This window comes from Rhinoraja longicauda, chromosome 20, assembly GCF_053455715.1.
Source record: "Rhinoraja longicauda isolate Sanriku21f chromosome 20, sRhiLon1.1, whole genome shotgun sequence".
NCBI lineage: Eukaryota > Metazoa > Chordata > Chondrichthyes > Rajiformes > Arhynchobatidae > Rhinoraja > Rhinoraja longicauda.
This window is the reverse complement of record NC_135972.1, coordinates 17,958,325-17,973,628: the sequence shown is the minus strand read 5'-3', so window position 1 is coordinate 17,973,628 and position 15,304 is coordinate 17,958,325. Positions and strand designations below refer to the sequence as shown.

Genomic DNA, 15,304 nt, shown 5'->3' with positions numbered 1-15,304 from the left:
TCGTGTTTTTACCATATGTATAAAAAGCCGGGATTTTCTATAAACTGACTCGTCAAAGATATTTTGTGGCCCTTTTTGGCCCTTCTAATCACCTGCCTATGAGTTCCTTCCTCCCTTCGTGATATTCCTCAAAGCCCCGGTGTCTTCTTCACCATCTATCTGTGCTGTCATATCTCGAGATCCATAGATTTGAACCGAGGGATCTAGGTGTAGCTCAATTCTCAATAAAGTTTGCTGTTTGCCCTACTCCAATTCAGTACTTTCCCGTAAGGTCCAGCCTTCTCCATATTCAAAACAACCTTTAAACCTATGCCATAGACACAAAAAGCTGGAGTAACTCAGTGGGACAGGCAGTATCTCCGGAGAGAAGGAATGGGTAATGTTTTGGGTCGAGACCTTTCTTCAGACTTATGCCGTTTTGATCACAAAGTTGTAATACCATCATCATTTGCCAACATTAAAATGAGAAACTGACAGCAATAAGTATACACATGTGTAGAAGTAGTTGTCAGGGATTCTTTGCCCTTTCACAGGGTAAGAAGTCTTGCAAACATCTTTGGAATAATTATCATACCTCAGTGAATTAATGAGAATGCTGGATATTTAACAACTATTTTTGCTGTTAAAAAGTCATTAAAATATTGCACCTTGTTGCACATTTTAAAAATGGCATACTAAACCATTATTGGTGATCACATCCACCCTGGTTTTGCTTAAACTTTCTGCATATTCTTTACACTATGAATGGCTTGATTGTAATCATGTGTTGTCTTACCACTGACTGGTTAGCAAGTAACATAAGCTTTTCATTGTACCCCAGTACATGTAATAAACTATACTGAATTGATGTCAGAATTTATCATTTTAGTACATTAAAAGATCTATCTTTACCTGTTTATTTCCTTTCGTTATTTGGAATGGATCCATCAAATGTTCCCTTAATATACCATTTCTCAAAATTCATTTCTAATAAACCTTTTCTCAGAGACCTGGTATATCATCTTCATTAATCAGTTGTATCTTGTCCCAAACCACTGTACTTCTCTCCAAAAATACATTTTCCACATACAAGTTAACGAGCAGCTCAGTCATTTTAATCCTCATGAATCGGAGGCAATTCATAACAAAATAATCCTCCAATCACTATTTACAATTTTAAAATTTTTTAATTACTTTATATACATCTTAATATCTGGAGATCACTGTTCTTTTACTTGCAGATGTAATAGTTTGATTATTTTATTTGGATCTATCTGAGCCCATTAGGCCAAGTATGTTACCTGGATACAAAATACTGAAAGATTACAAAGCTCTGAGCTGACATTACATTTAACACATTATCCATAAGATAATAATCACTTCTTTCAGGGATTGATCAGTTTAAGACAAATATACTTGAATTGAGAAATGGTACAGAACAGGGGAAAAAGAGCAAAGAAGGAAAAAGGCAAATAAGAAAAAGGCCATTTGTCTGGGCTGAAATTAAATTCATTTACTGCAATGGTTAAGAATAGGATTCAAAACAACTGCCTCATCCAATTCAATATGGTTTGCTTTTGTTCAGTAATATTAAGAGATTTCAAATTAAACGAACCAATGATATAATCCATCAACATTACCCATCCAGCCATAACTATAGTGTCATACAGCATGGAAACAGGCCAACGCTAATCAACATGTCCCATCTAAACTAGTCCCAAACTGCCTGCTTTTGGCCCATATCCCTCTAAACATTCACTATCCATGTACCTGTCTAAATGTTCTTAAAGGTTGTGATAGTACCTGCCTCAACTACCTCCTCCGACAGTTGTTCCATATATCCATCACCCTTTCTGTAAAAAGGTTACCCCTCAGGTTCCCATTAAATCTTTCCCCCCTCACCTTAAACCTATGTCCTTTGGTTCTTGATTCCCCTACTCTGGGCAAAGGATTCTATATGCTTACCCGATCTATTCATCCCACGATTGTACACCTCCATAAGATCACCCCTCGCCCTCTTGTGCTCCAAGGAATAAAGCCCCAGCTTGCTCAACCTCTCCCTATATCTCAGTCCCTCCTGGCAACATCCTGGTAAATCTCTGAACCCTCTCAAGCTTGACAATGTTTCCTATAATATGGGGACCAAAACTGAACACTCAAAATGTATGCTCGCCAACATCTTGTATAACTGTATCATATACTCAAGATAATTTTAACAACCTTTTTTTTACCAATTATTGAAAAGTATTATATATTATGGGAATATCCAAAGGAACTGCAGATGCTGATTTAAACCGCAGATAGACACAAAGATAGACACCTCCCAGCGAGCCACGGAGTAGCCGAGGCCGGAGCCCCCATGGGCCAGAGCCCATGGCCTGCGGAGTTAGATCCCGCAGCCGGCGAAGTCAGCGGAGCTGATGGCCAAGATCGATCCCGCAGCTGGGGCCTGGGTCGGCACTACTGAGGCATCCAGAGAGGTCCCGGCTACGATAGTGGTCGATGGAGGTGCCGACACGATGGCGAGGACGGACCACGTGGAGTGAGGACGCGCTGCCGAGGGAAGGAATAAAGGGGGACCCGGCGTGGGGGGACCGCTGTGAGGGAGTGGGAGAACAATGGACAATGGAGGACCCAGCATGGGGGGAGGGAGGCGCCGTGAGGAGGAGGGAAAGATCAAAGGGGGACCTGATGCGTGCACTGTGGCAACTATTTGCATACATACTTTGGAAGGTATCTAACCAATCTATAAACAATAACAGCATCCTAACACCATCATGTTGGCCCTAGGAGACAACATTGTGGGTGGTCTTGCTCTAATTGTCGTGCTAGTAAAGGATAATGCAACTCATTCATTCAATTTTCAACTAAATTACAACACCCAAAGATTTGAAAGGTTCACAGAACTGGATAAAAGCAACATAGCAACCATTCAGCATTTTTTAATTAATAAATCAGATATTTCCACCCAATAGTAAAAGTTGCTTTTTAGAACTATTGTTTGCCTCATTAATAAGACGACTAAAACAACAAATTCATATCCTAGAATTCAATCCCTATCATGGAAGACTTCTTGTCCCACCCGCAACAGGAAGGGCACGGATGAAATGGAATAGATTTTAATTTCCTTCAGTTAATTTTGAATTTACAGTTTAATTAGGCACAATCTTTTTATCTAGTGCACAGGCCACACAGGAAGGTACGCAGTTGTAAAATAAAATCCACCAGAAGAATCGTGTTTAGGTTCACAAGATTAAAATTCTATTTTTAGAATTTTATTCTCACCATAACTATAATAAATTGTACAATAGTGATAATAATGCTACTTTGAACCCATGTTCAAACTATTACCCCCATAGTTTGAATAAAAATGACATTCCAGAAAAACCCGTTCTACACTTTACACCTGCATTATATCATCTGTCAGATGTTTCTTTTCCAGGTTGACGTGCCCAAGCCAAGTTTGCTTTTTCTTGAAACTCAAACCTTTCTCACTCAGAAAAAACTTTGAATCCTTTCCTTGTACTTCCTCTGGTGCTTGAATGCAGCTTGTTTTGACAAATTGAATCAAGGAAGAGTTCTGAAAATCCTGTCACAATAAAGCAATTTTATTTAATTTCCTTTTAAAAGATTTTGTAATTTTGACTGATGTCGGGGACGGGGACACAAAGGAAGGATATAGGTGGAGACAGGAAGTTAGAGGGGGAACTGGGAAGGAGGGGGGGGGGAGAGAGGGACAGAGGAACTATCTAAAGTTGGAGAAGCCAATGTTCATACCGCTGGGCTGCAAGCTGCCCAAGCGAAATATGAGGTGATGTTCCTCCAATTTCCGGTGGGCCTCACTATGGCACTGGAGCCCATGACAAAAAGGTCAGACTGGGAGTGGGAGGGGGAGTTGAAGTGCTCAGCAACCGGGAGATCAGGTTGGTTAAGGCAGACTGAGCGAAGGTGTTGAGCGAAACGATCGCAGAGCCTGCGTTTGGTTTCGCCGATGTAAAGAAGTTGACATCTAGAGCAGCGGATACAATAGATGAGGTTGGAGGAGGTGCAGGTGAACATCTGTATCACCTGGAAAGACTGTTTGGGTCCTTGGATGGAGTTGAGGGGGGAGGTAAAGGGACAGGTGTTGCATCTCGTGCGGTTGCAGGGGAAAGTGCCCGGGGATGGGATGGTTTGAGTAGGAAGGGACGAGTGGATGAAGGAGTTACGGAGGGAACGGTCTCTGCGGAACGCAGAAAGGGGAGGGGATGGGAAATATGTGGCCAGTAGTGGGGTCCCATTGTAGGTGACGGAAATGTTGGAGGATGATTTGTTGGATACGCTGACTGATGGGGTGGAAGGTGAGAACGAGGGGGATTCTGTCCTTGTTACGAATGGGGGGAGGGGGAGCAAGAGCAGAGCTGCGGGATGTAGAAGAGACCCTAGTAAGAGCCTCATCTATAATGGAAATGGGGAAGCCCTGTTTCCTGAAGAATGAGGACATCTCTGATGCCCTAGTGTGAAACACCTCATCCCGGGCGCAGATGCGGCGTAGACTCTGTCCCACTCTCCCCCCTTCCCAGTTCTCCCTCTAACTTCCTGTCTCCACCTATATCCTTCCTTTGTCCCGCCCCCCGACATCAGTCTGAAGGGTCTCGACCCGAAACGTCGCCCATTCCTTCTCGGCTTGTATGGACACAGCGCTCTGGAATTGCCAGTCTCTAGCCTCACAGAGATGCGCAAAGGCAGTCTCACAATCCAAACAGGGCCAGTGGACTACCTGGGAAAACCTGGGACATCATAGGCTTAACTGGAAGGATCTGTGGGAGATGGAAGGAAGCCATCTTAGCTTCATCATCAGAGCCACCTACGATGTTGTTCCCACAGCCAAGAACCTGAACCAGTGGTTTGGAGAAGATCCATCATGTTCTCTCTGCCAAACCCCAGCAACATTAAGGCACATCCTCACTGGTTGCAAAACCAGTCTTTCACAAGGCCACTACACATGGAGGCACAATCAGGTCCTGCGACAACTGGCGATTACCTTGGAAAGAAGGAGAACTACCACCAATGCCCTCCCTCCCCCAACGCGTTTTCTTGAAAACCACCCATTTTGTAAGAGCAGGACAACTTCCAGTGAAACCATTTGCAAGAAAGGAACTGACCCTCCTGGACACTGCCCGGGACTGGAAAATGCAGGCTGATCTAGATCAGAAGCTCATATTTCCACCAGAGATCATCACAACTAATCTCAGGCCGGACCTGATCTTGTGGTGAACCTCACAGAAGTCCCTGTACATCGTGGAGTTAACTGTGCCTTGGGAGGCTGCAGTTGGTGAAGCACATGAACGAAAATGCCTGAAGTATTCAGACTTAGCAGCCGAGGCAAAACAATGCAACTGGCGTGCCCAGGTGCTACCTGTAGAGGTTGGTTGTAGAGGGTTTGTAGCCATGTCAACAACCAGACTTGAAGGGAATGGGAGTCCGAGGACAGGCCTTCCGGCAAGCCGTCAAGTCGCTGTCAGAGGCTGCCGAGCGAAACAGCAACTGGCTGTGGCTGAAGAGGAAAGACTCCAACTGGGCTGCAAAATGACCAGCAACAGGGGTAAAAACGGAGGGGAGCGCACCTGGGACGCCAGGTATCGCTGTTGAGCCCTCTGGAGGTGTCGTGGGGCTATCAACGAAGCATCAAGGAAGGAGGGTTCCCACCTGATGACCCCAATGAAGTCTTTCCCCTACCCCCACTCAAGAGATTAAGAAGGTGCCGATTACAGTAGGGATTGCAATACCAAGTCCTATAAGCTCAACTCCTGAGATGCTGCCTGACCTGCTGAGTTACTCCAGCATTTTGTGAATAAATGCTCTGATTATCATATCATATCATATATCATATATATACAGCCGGAAACAGGCCTTTTCGGCCCACCAAGTCTGTGCCGCCCAGCGATCCCCGTACATTAACACTATCCTACACCCACTAGGGACAATTTTTACATTTACCCAGCCAATTAACCTACATACCTGTACGTCTTTGGAGTGTGGGAGGAAACCGAAGATCTCGGAGAAAACCCACGCAGGTCACGGGGAGAACGTACAAACTCCTTACAGTGCAGCACCCGTAGTCAGGATCGAACCTGAGTCTCCGGCGCTGCATTCGCTGTAAAGCAGCAACTCTACCGCTGCGCTACCGTGCCGCCTTTTCTCATTTATCTTTGATAAATCACCTGGGAATGCAGTATAATCCATGCACCATTATGCTGTTTTGCACATTCATATTTATTATTGTATTTATCATTACTCTATGTATACTATTTACTTTGTGAGTTTCATGTGTACAAGGTATTTCATTGTACCCTGATGTATATGACAATAAACATCATGCCAAATGTATATGCCAAATGTATATGACAATAAGCATCATGCCAAATGTATATGCAAAATGTAAAACATTTACAGACACAGAGGAGCAAGGAAATACCAAAAGAACTCTCAAGGAGTGAAAACGTACCAATGTTTGCCAAAGACAACAAGGAACAGAGGAGCATTAAGGGAGGACCACAACAATGTGAAGTGAAAGAGCAACCAAAACCAGTGGGATTGGAAAGGACCAAGAAGAAAAGTAAAATGAGTATTAGCAACTCCAAAGAATCTTGTGGTTTTGTGGAATAATAATGTATCATTGAATGCAGATAATTGAATACAATTTGATTCTGATAACTCATACTTTCTGTATCAGAACTGGCTACTTCTGCCCGTCACCATTTTGGTAGTTTTATGTTGTTTTATTCATACACTGTGGAGTGCTGCGCATGTCCCACAACCTTACCATTATCATCACGTTACACAGACAAAGATGCATAAAGTCTTTGTAACTGCCCATGTTAACCCATTTGGTCAGCCTATTAAAGACAAGAGTCTAATTTAGCAGTTTAGAGATAAAGCTTGGAAACAGGCCCTACAGCCCATCATGTCCGCACAAACCAACGATCACCCGTTCATACTAGTTCAATGTTATCCCACTTTACCTCCAGAATTCTCTCTGCTCCAGCAAAAAGAAACATAGCCTATCCCAATCTCTCATTATTGAAATGTTACAATCCAAGCAACTTCTTAAAATATTCTATCAAAATTGTGAGAAAGTGTTTCAGAAGCAACATAATGTTGATTTATCCTTTTATTCTGCTTATTCAGCCACACGTTCTCTCCTACTGAAAACAAACTAGGTACATATAGATGAGGTAGACTGAAAATGTTTCTGTGTTGTGCAATATGATTTTACAAAGGCACTGTACTACTTTTTATGTGTGTTAGCTAAATTACAGCAAGTTGATCTATTCCATTTTCTTGCCTGCCAGCTGGCATTTTCTGACTCTGTGATTAGAGACCACATTGTATGGAAGCTTCAGTTTTTATTTGAGCAGCTTCTCTGACTCTGTAGGGACAAAGAAAACCCTTTTGCTTATTGTGTTGGGACGACTGCAGATGCCGGCTGCGGGAGCTTCAATCACCCCGACTGTGGATGGTTCGACTGCCCCATCCGCGGGAGAATAATAAATGAAGATTAGACTTTATTGCCTTCCATCACAGTGAGGAATCCGCTGTGGTGGATGTTTATGTTAACTTTTATGTAGTTGTGTGTCTTGTTGCTTTTTTTAGTGTGGCTATATGGTAAATCAAGTATCACTGTACCTTAATTGGTACATGTGACAATAAAATACCCTTTGAACCCTTAAAACTAGCAAGACGACTAGGGTGGGGGAGGGTCCTTTTCACACCTTACATTTTCTTTGTCCCCCTCCATATCTCTAGTTTCCCTCTCCCGACTCTCAGTCTGAAGAAGGGTCTTGACCTGAAATGTCACCTGTCCTCTCCAGAGATGCTGTCGGTCCCGCTGAGTTACTCCAGCATTTTGTGCCTATCTTTGGTGTAAACCAGCACTTGCAGTTCCTTCCTACACATTTAGTTAAAATGTTGTGATGTTTAATTCAATTTCAAGAGTGACGTGTCAAATGCAAGAAAAGGCCTGCCTATGTTATCGACTGAAATTCGATCTAGATGGACTGATCTTGGACAATGTGAGATGAGGCTTTATATGTTTGAAAGAAGTTTCAACAAGAGAAAATAAATTGTTACAATGCTGTATTCTAACCAGTAGGAGCTTAAGACTTAAGCTCAAAGGTATTAACATAGAACAGCACAGCACAAGGACAGGCCCTTTTGGCAGAGCACATATTTTTCCCCAGAATTGACAGATAGACAATAGGAGCAGGAGGAGGCCATTCGGCCCTTCGAGCCAGCACCACCATTCAATGTGATCATGGCTGATCATTCTCAATCAGTACCCCGTCCTGCCTACTCCCTATACCCCCTGACTCCGCTATCCTTAAGAGCTCTATCTAGCTCTCTTGAAAGCATACAGAGAACTGGCCTCCACTGCCTTCTGAGGCAGAGAATTCCACAGATTTACAACTCTGACTGAAAAAGTTTTTCCTCATCTCAGTTGTAAATGGCCTACCCCTTATTCTTAAACATGTTTCCTGCCTCTAACGTGTCCAACCCCTTAATAATCTTATATGTTTCAATAAGATCCCCTCTCATCCTTCTAAATTCCAGTGTATTCAAGCCTAGTAAACCTACGCTGCACGCCCTCAATAGCAAGAATATCCTTCCTCAAATTCGGAGACCAAAACTGCACACAGTACTCCAGGTGCGGTCTCACTAGGGCCCTGTACAACTGTAGAAGGACCTCTTTGCTCCTATACTCAACTCCTCTTGTTATGAAAGCCAACATTCCATTGGCTTTCTTCACTGCCTGCTGTACCTGCATGCTTCCTTTCAGTGACTGATGCACTCGGACACCCCGATCTCGTTGTACGTCCCCTTTTCCTAACTTGACACCATTCAGATAATAATCTGCCTTCCTATTCTCACCACCAAAGTGGATAACCTCACACTTATCCACATTAAACTGCATCTGCCATGCATCCGCCCTCTCACACAGACTGTCCAAGTCACCCTGCAACCTCATAGCATCTTCCTCACAGTTCACACTGCCACCCAGCTTTGTGTCATCTGCAAATTTGCTAATGTTACTTTTAATCCCTTCATCCAAGTCATTAATGTATATTGTAAATAGCTGCAGTCCCAGCACCGAGCCTTGTGGTACCCCACTAGTCGCCTGTCTGCCATTCTGAAAGGGACCCATTTATCCCCACTCTTTGCTTTCTGTCTGCCAACCAATTTTCTATCCATGTCAGTACCCTACCCCCAATACTATGTACTCTAATTTTGCACACTAATCTCCTAAGTGGGACCTTGTCGAAGGCTTTCTGAAAGTCAAGGTACACTACATCCACCAGCTCTCCCCTGTCCATTTTCCTAGTTACATCCTCCCTCCTTTCTTAAAAAGTGGGATAACATTAGCTACCCTTCAATCCACAGGAACGGATCCTGAATCTATAGAACATTGGAAAATGATCACCGATATGTCCATGATTTCTAGAGCCACTTCCTTAAGTACCGTGGGATGCGGACCATCAGGCCCTGGGGATTTATCAGCCTTCAGTCCCATCAGTCTACCCAACACCATTTCCTGCCTAATGTGAATTTCCTTCAGTTCTTCCGTCACCCTAGGATCTCTGGCCACTAGAACATCTGCTTGTATCTTCCTTAGTGAAGACAGATCCAAAGTACCGGTTCAACTCGTCTGCCATTTCCTTGTTCCTCGTAATAAATTCCCCTGCTTCTGTCTTCAAGGGACCCACATTTGCCTTAACTATTCCTCCTTTATATTATTGGCCAGCTTACCTTCGTACCTCATCTTTTCTCCCCGTATTGTCTTTTTAGTTATCTTAGGTGTAATTAGAAGTACATCTCATTCTAGTTTTGTAGAAGCTCTGTATAAGCTTTTGTATAAGGTCACTTATGAATTTATAAGCCCAAAAATTAATTCGTCCTAATTTGGGCTAGTTAAAATAGTGCAGCATGAGAAGTTACGATGCTCGATACAATCCTCATTAAAAATGTTGTGTACTTCGGAAGTCACACTGTGATGTTTTCCTGGTTTTGGATATACAACTGAACTTATCAACAGTACTTATCAACAGTAACGGCATGAAGTTGCTGGCACTTTATTATAAGATCAGGATGCAGTGCTTAGAAGAACATATTAGAAGAACACAGGCATTACTGAGCAACAAAAAGTGCTGGAGAACATCAGCAGCATTTGTGAAGGGAATAGACAGACAATGTTTCAAGTCTGGACCCTTCTTAAGACTGATTACTATTTAGGTTCTTGTAAACCATGGGTAGATAAACCTGTCTGTGCTTCCTCCGATGTGGTTTCCATGGCTGCTGTAGTAAATTTGAAACCTATGTTCCAAAGGCAAATATTTAATGGGAGTTGGTTTTGTATCCAGATATGTGGCTGGAAATGCAAGAAAAACTCAATCTTAAACACGAGTACTGTGTAGACAAAGCAACGAGGCTATAGAACATAACGAAGCAACCCGAGATAAAATGCAATTTGAAAGTAATTGGCCCTTCCACAAGAATCAGTATTCGCAAAAGTTGGTTATTCCATGGTATACAACCACTGTCATTTTTCAGATCAGCGAATCTGAAAAATTTTGAAAACCAAAAAAAGGCTTATACAACCGCCCACATAATTAGTGCAAATTGCATGCTGAAGACACATTTCTACCATGAACAGAAAAACCCAATGGAAAAAAGAGAACAAATTTCTGACAGAATGCAGACAGAAAAAAATGATTGCAATTTTACATTACACTAGGTTAAATTTATTTTCAACAGCACAGCAGTGTTTTCCTGATATTCTGAGAAAAAAATTTAAACTCTCACTTTCAATAGTGATCTTCTCAAATTTACTGTTGGTACTAAAGTTAGAAATCCCTATTTACTTCCACTCCTTTGAAAATTTATCTACAATATTTTTTTAAACCCTCAGCTTCAGCTAACTATTTCAAAAGATTATTTCCCGCTGTCAAAACTCATTTAAATACAATTATGGAAGTTAATCATTTCCTTCAGGAGTACATACACACACATTCCATGCAGTCATGGATTCCATAATTAATGCCTGCACTTCACACATGGAGTGCATAAATATGAGTGGCAGTTTTGTATAGCAGTTTTCAATTGTAATCCCAAAATTACAATACTGATAAAATAATGTCAAAATCAAATTACATCTACATTCAATTTATATCATATATACAAGGGTCCAAAAAATTATTCAGATTTCCACTGCCACAAATCTTTGGTGGGTAAGGTATTGGAAGGAATTTTGAGAGACAGTATGTATTTTCATTTGGAAAAGTGAGGACTGAGTAGGGATAGTCAGCAGGGGTACAAGTACAAGTTGAACACTGATTTTCCAGCACCCTCGGTTCCAGAGCCTTTTTCCAGGCCAACAGAGGTCATGTGATAATGAAATGACAATATAGCCCTGGCCCACTAATGACACTCCTCCCGTGTCTCTAAAGTCAGAGGGTCTTTAGTCAGAGGGTGGTGAATCTGTGGAGTTCTTTGCCACTGAAGGCTGTGGAGGCCAAGTCGGTGGATATTGATGGCAGAGATAGATAGGTTCTTGATTAATACAGTTGTCAGAGGTTATGGGGAGAACGCAGGAGAATGGGGTTAAGAGGGAGAGATAGATCAGCCATGATTGAATGGCAGAGTAGACTTGATGGGCTAAATGGTACTCCTATTCCTTACGACCATAAAGCACCATGGACTGCCAGAAACTTAAATAAAATAAATATAAAATGTGAACTGAATGTGAATGGAATAACCTGCCGACCCATCCCCGGCTCCCACCAGCTGTTTCGAGCCCCAACTTCCGACTCCACTCCCGACACTCATGATTCACCAACGCGCCCTTCTTCACCCACCACACATTACGGTGACATGGCTGTTGTTACGGCTCACATTGTAGACCCTGGGGGCAGCGCTATCTTCGGGTTGCCGCCCCTCCTGCTACCCCTCCCTGACCCTCGCCCATATCTGCCCCCTTGTCCCCCACCACCGTGAGCCGCAACAACACCCGCGTGAGCCTGTGAGAAAGGACTCGCTGGCATTGTGTCATCTCACTTTAAAACTAGGCGCCAAAGTGCTGGTGTAACTCAGCTGATTGAATCAGTCTGAGGAAAGGCTCCAATGTCACCTATCCGTGTTCTCCAGAGATCCTGACCCATTGAATTACTCCAGCACTTTGTGTCCTTTCAGTGGGTGAAGAAGGGCTCGCGAATCGGGAGTGGGATCAAAAACCGGGGCTCTCAACGGCCGAGGCGATGGTGTGAGCCAGGGATGGGTCGGCAGGTCCGTCCTCTATATCCGACATCTGAGTTTTTGATTTTGAGTTTAGTTTATTGTCACGTATATGGAGGTACAGTGAAAAACTTGTGTTGCTTGCTAACCAGTCAGTGGAAAGACAATACATGATTACAATCGAGCCATCAACGGTGTACAGGTACACGATGAAAGGAATAACATGAATAACGTTTAGTGCAATATAAAGTCCAGTAAAGTCCGATCAAAGATAGCCTGAAAGTCTCCAATGAGGTACTTATTAGCTCAGGACTGCTCTCTTGTTGTTGGTAGGATGGTTGAAGAATTTGTCCTTGAATCTGTACGTGTGTTTTCACACTTCTTTACCTCTTGCCTGATGGGAGAGGGGAGAAGAGGGAGTAGCCAGGGTGTGATTTGTCCTCGATTATGCTGGTGGCCTTGCAGAGGCAGCGTGAGGTATAAATGAAGTGAATGGAAGGGAGGTTGGTTTGAGTGATGGTCTGGACTGCACACACAATTTTCTGCAATTTCTTACGGTCCTGTATGGAGCAGTTCCCAAACCACGCTGTAATGTACCCTGATAAAATGCTTTCTATGGCGCAACTGTAGAAGTTGGTGAGAGTTGTTGGGGAAATGCCGAATTTCCTAAGCCGCCTAAGGAAGTAGAGGCATTGGTGTGCTTTCTTAGCCATTGATTCAATATAGGTGGTCCAGGACAAGTTGCTGGTGATATTTTCTGCTGGGAGTTTGTAGCTTCAACTATCTCTACTTAGAAGGGGGTCATTAAAACAGTTAGACGATTGAAAACATAATTGATTCTTTCACGACGGAGGGACACGACCAAAAGGAGCACTCCCCACTCGCAATGCCAACTGTGGCTGCTCACGGAATTTCAACTGAGCTCTGGATTATAGGAGTTGATGGACATCAGTTGCCAGCGATTAACCCGTACACTAGCACTATCCTATACACTAGCAACAATTTATAATTTTTACCGAAGCCAATTAACCTACAACCCTGTACATCTTAAGATTTAATAGGAATCTGAGGGGCAACCTTTTCAAACAGAGGTTAGTGGGTATATGGAACATACTGTCAGAGGAGGCAGGTACTATAAACAATACTTTAAAATATTTGGACAGGTAGATGGATAGGAAAGGTTTAGAGGGATATGGGCCAAATGTGGCTAGGTGGGAATAGTATAGATGGGGCATCTTGGATTGCAAGGGCTGTACGACTCATTTGTGGTTGGTTGTGATTCAGTAGGTGATATCTATCAGCAAATGTTTCCACACAAAGGGAATGCAAATCAATTGAATTCATAAATAACTATCAGATTAAAAATGGTTTTACATTTTTCCACAGATTTAATTTAACAAATGAAATAAATTAACACAGCAAACTATTCCAGCCTTTAGTTGAAAATAATATTTTTAGCTGCTGGCATGGATATCATGCTGAGAGTTTGAAGCACATATTACCTCCCTAATCTAAGCTTAATTCGACACCCCGTAGTTATGTTTAGATGTACAATATAAATTGTATTCCGTTCAATGGCTTTTAAGTGTTTTATTGAAAGTAATGTCAGACAAGTTTAGTATCTGCTCTGCTAAATTAGCCATCTTATCTATGCTGCTGTTACAGATCAAACAGGAGTTATTTTTCTTATGCATCATAAATCTCAATGATTTAAGAGCACTACACTAGGGCATGGTAACAATGGTGGTTCAATTTGATAAGTACACCTATAAATCTTGTTCTGAACTAAGCTAACCAAATAATCTTGTACTTAGAAGCTGGTTCAAAACTGAGCAATTTGTGATGGAAACTACAGGAATTTTTTGGCACTATCCTGCACCAACTCCAAAGACGTACAGGTATGTAGGTTAATTGGCTGGGTAAATGTAAAAATTGTCCCTAGTGGGGTTGTAGGATAGTGTTAATGTACGGGGATCACTGGGCGGCACGGACTTGGAGGGCCGAAAAGGCCTGTTTCCGGCTGTATATATATGATATGATATGTAGGTCATTTATAGTAGCTGATTAACTGGAAGGAAATTCACAGTACTCAGTGAAAAAAACATGCAGTCAGAGAATATGATCAGGATCAAATCTGGGTCACAGAGCACGTGGCAAGGATCAAATCTGCGTCCCTGGAGTTGAGGCACTGCTCCTTCCAGTAATACGAGCATTAAGCAATGAAGGAAAAGAAAAGGCCAGTATTCATATAAAAATTCTTATTTGTTATCCTCACCTTTGTCATCCAGGTATACCTGAAATGTTATTAATATTTTTCTCCATTGTTCCAAACACTGGGCATCCAGAAAAAGACAAACAGTGCTGGAGCAACATGGATAGGTGACGTTTCGGGTTGGGACTCTTCTTCAGACTGATTGTGGTGGTGGTGGAGGGGGGGGGGGGTTGAAAGAGGTGAGGGGTAGGACAAAGCTTGGCAAGTAATAGGTGGATACATGAGGGATGAGCAGATGATTGGACAAAGGCCAGAAGTAAAAAAACTGAAGGTGTGAGACAAAAGGATTAAAGAGTTGTCAATTATGAAGCTGGAGGAATGAATATAGGTGAAAGGGAAGGGGAAGTGGAGGAATAGGCACGAGTCCAGTGGGGCACAAGACCGAAAGCGGGATGGTTGGCAATTAATTAAAATTGGAGAATCCAATGTTCATACCATTGAGTTGTCAGATATCCAAGCTCCAATTTATCTACTCCTATCCATGTTCTGCAAAGATCCTGCCTGATCCACTAAGTTACTCCAGCACTGTATCTTTTTTTGTAAACCAGCATCTGCAGGTTTTTTTTAACTGGGCATACAAACTTACCTTCACTATATTTCATTTGGCTTCTTACTTCTACTGTCTTAACCTCAGTAGGGCAGCTGTAGAGTTGCTGCCTTACAGGTACGGGTGCTTGTCTGTACGGAGTTTGTACGTTCTCCCCGTGACCTGCGTGGGTTTTCTCCAAGTTCTTCATACTCCAAAGACGTACAGGTTTGTAGGTTAATTGGCTTGGTATAAATGTA

At 42.7% G+C, this 15,304-nt stretch overlaps 1 protein-coding gene across 1 annotated transcript in view; it reads right to left on the bottom strand.

Annotated features, from left to right (window-relative positions):
* The window catches only part of pphln1 (periphilin 1), an 83,902-nt gene that overhangs the window by 9,762 nt on the left and 58,836 nt on the right, over positions 1-15,304 (bottom strand). The gene's annotated exons all lie outside the window — the stretch shown is intronic.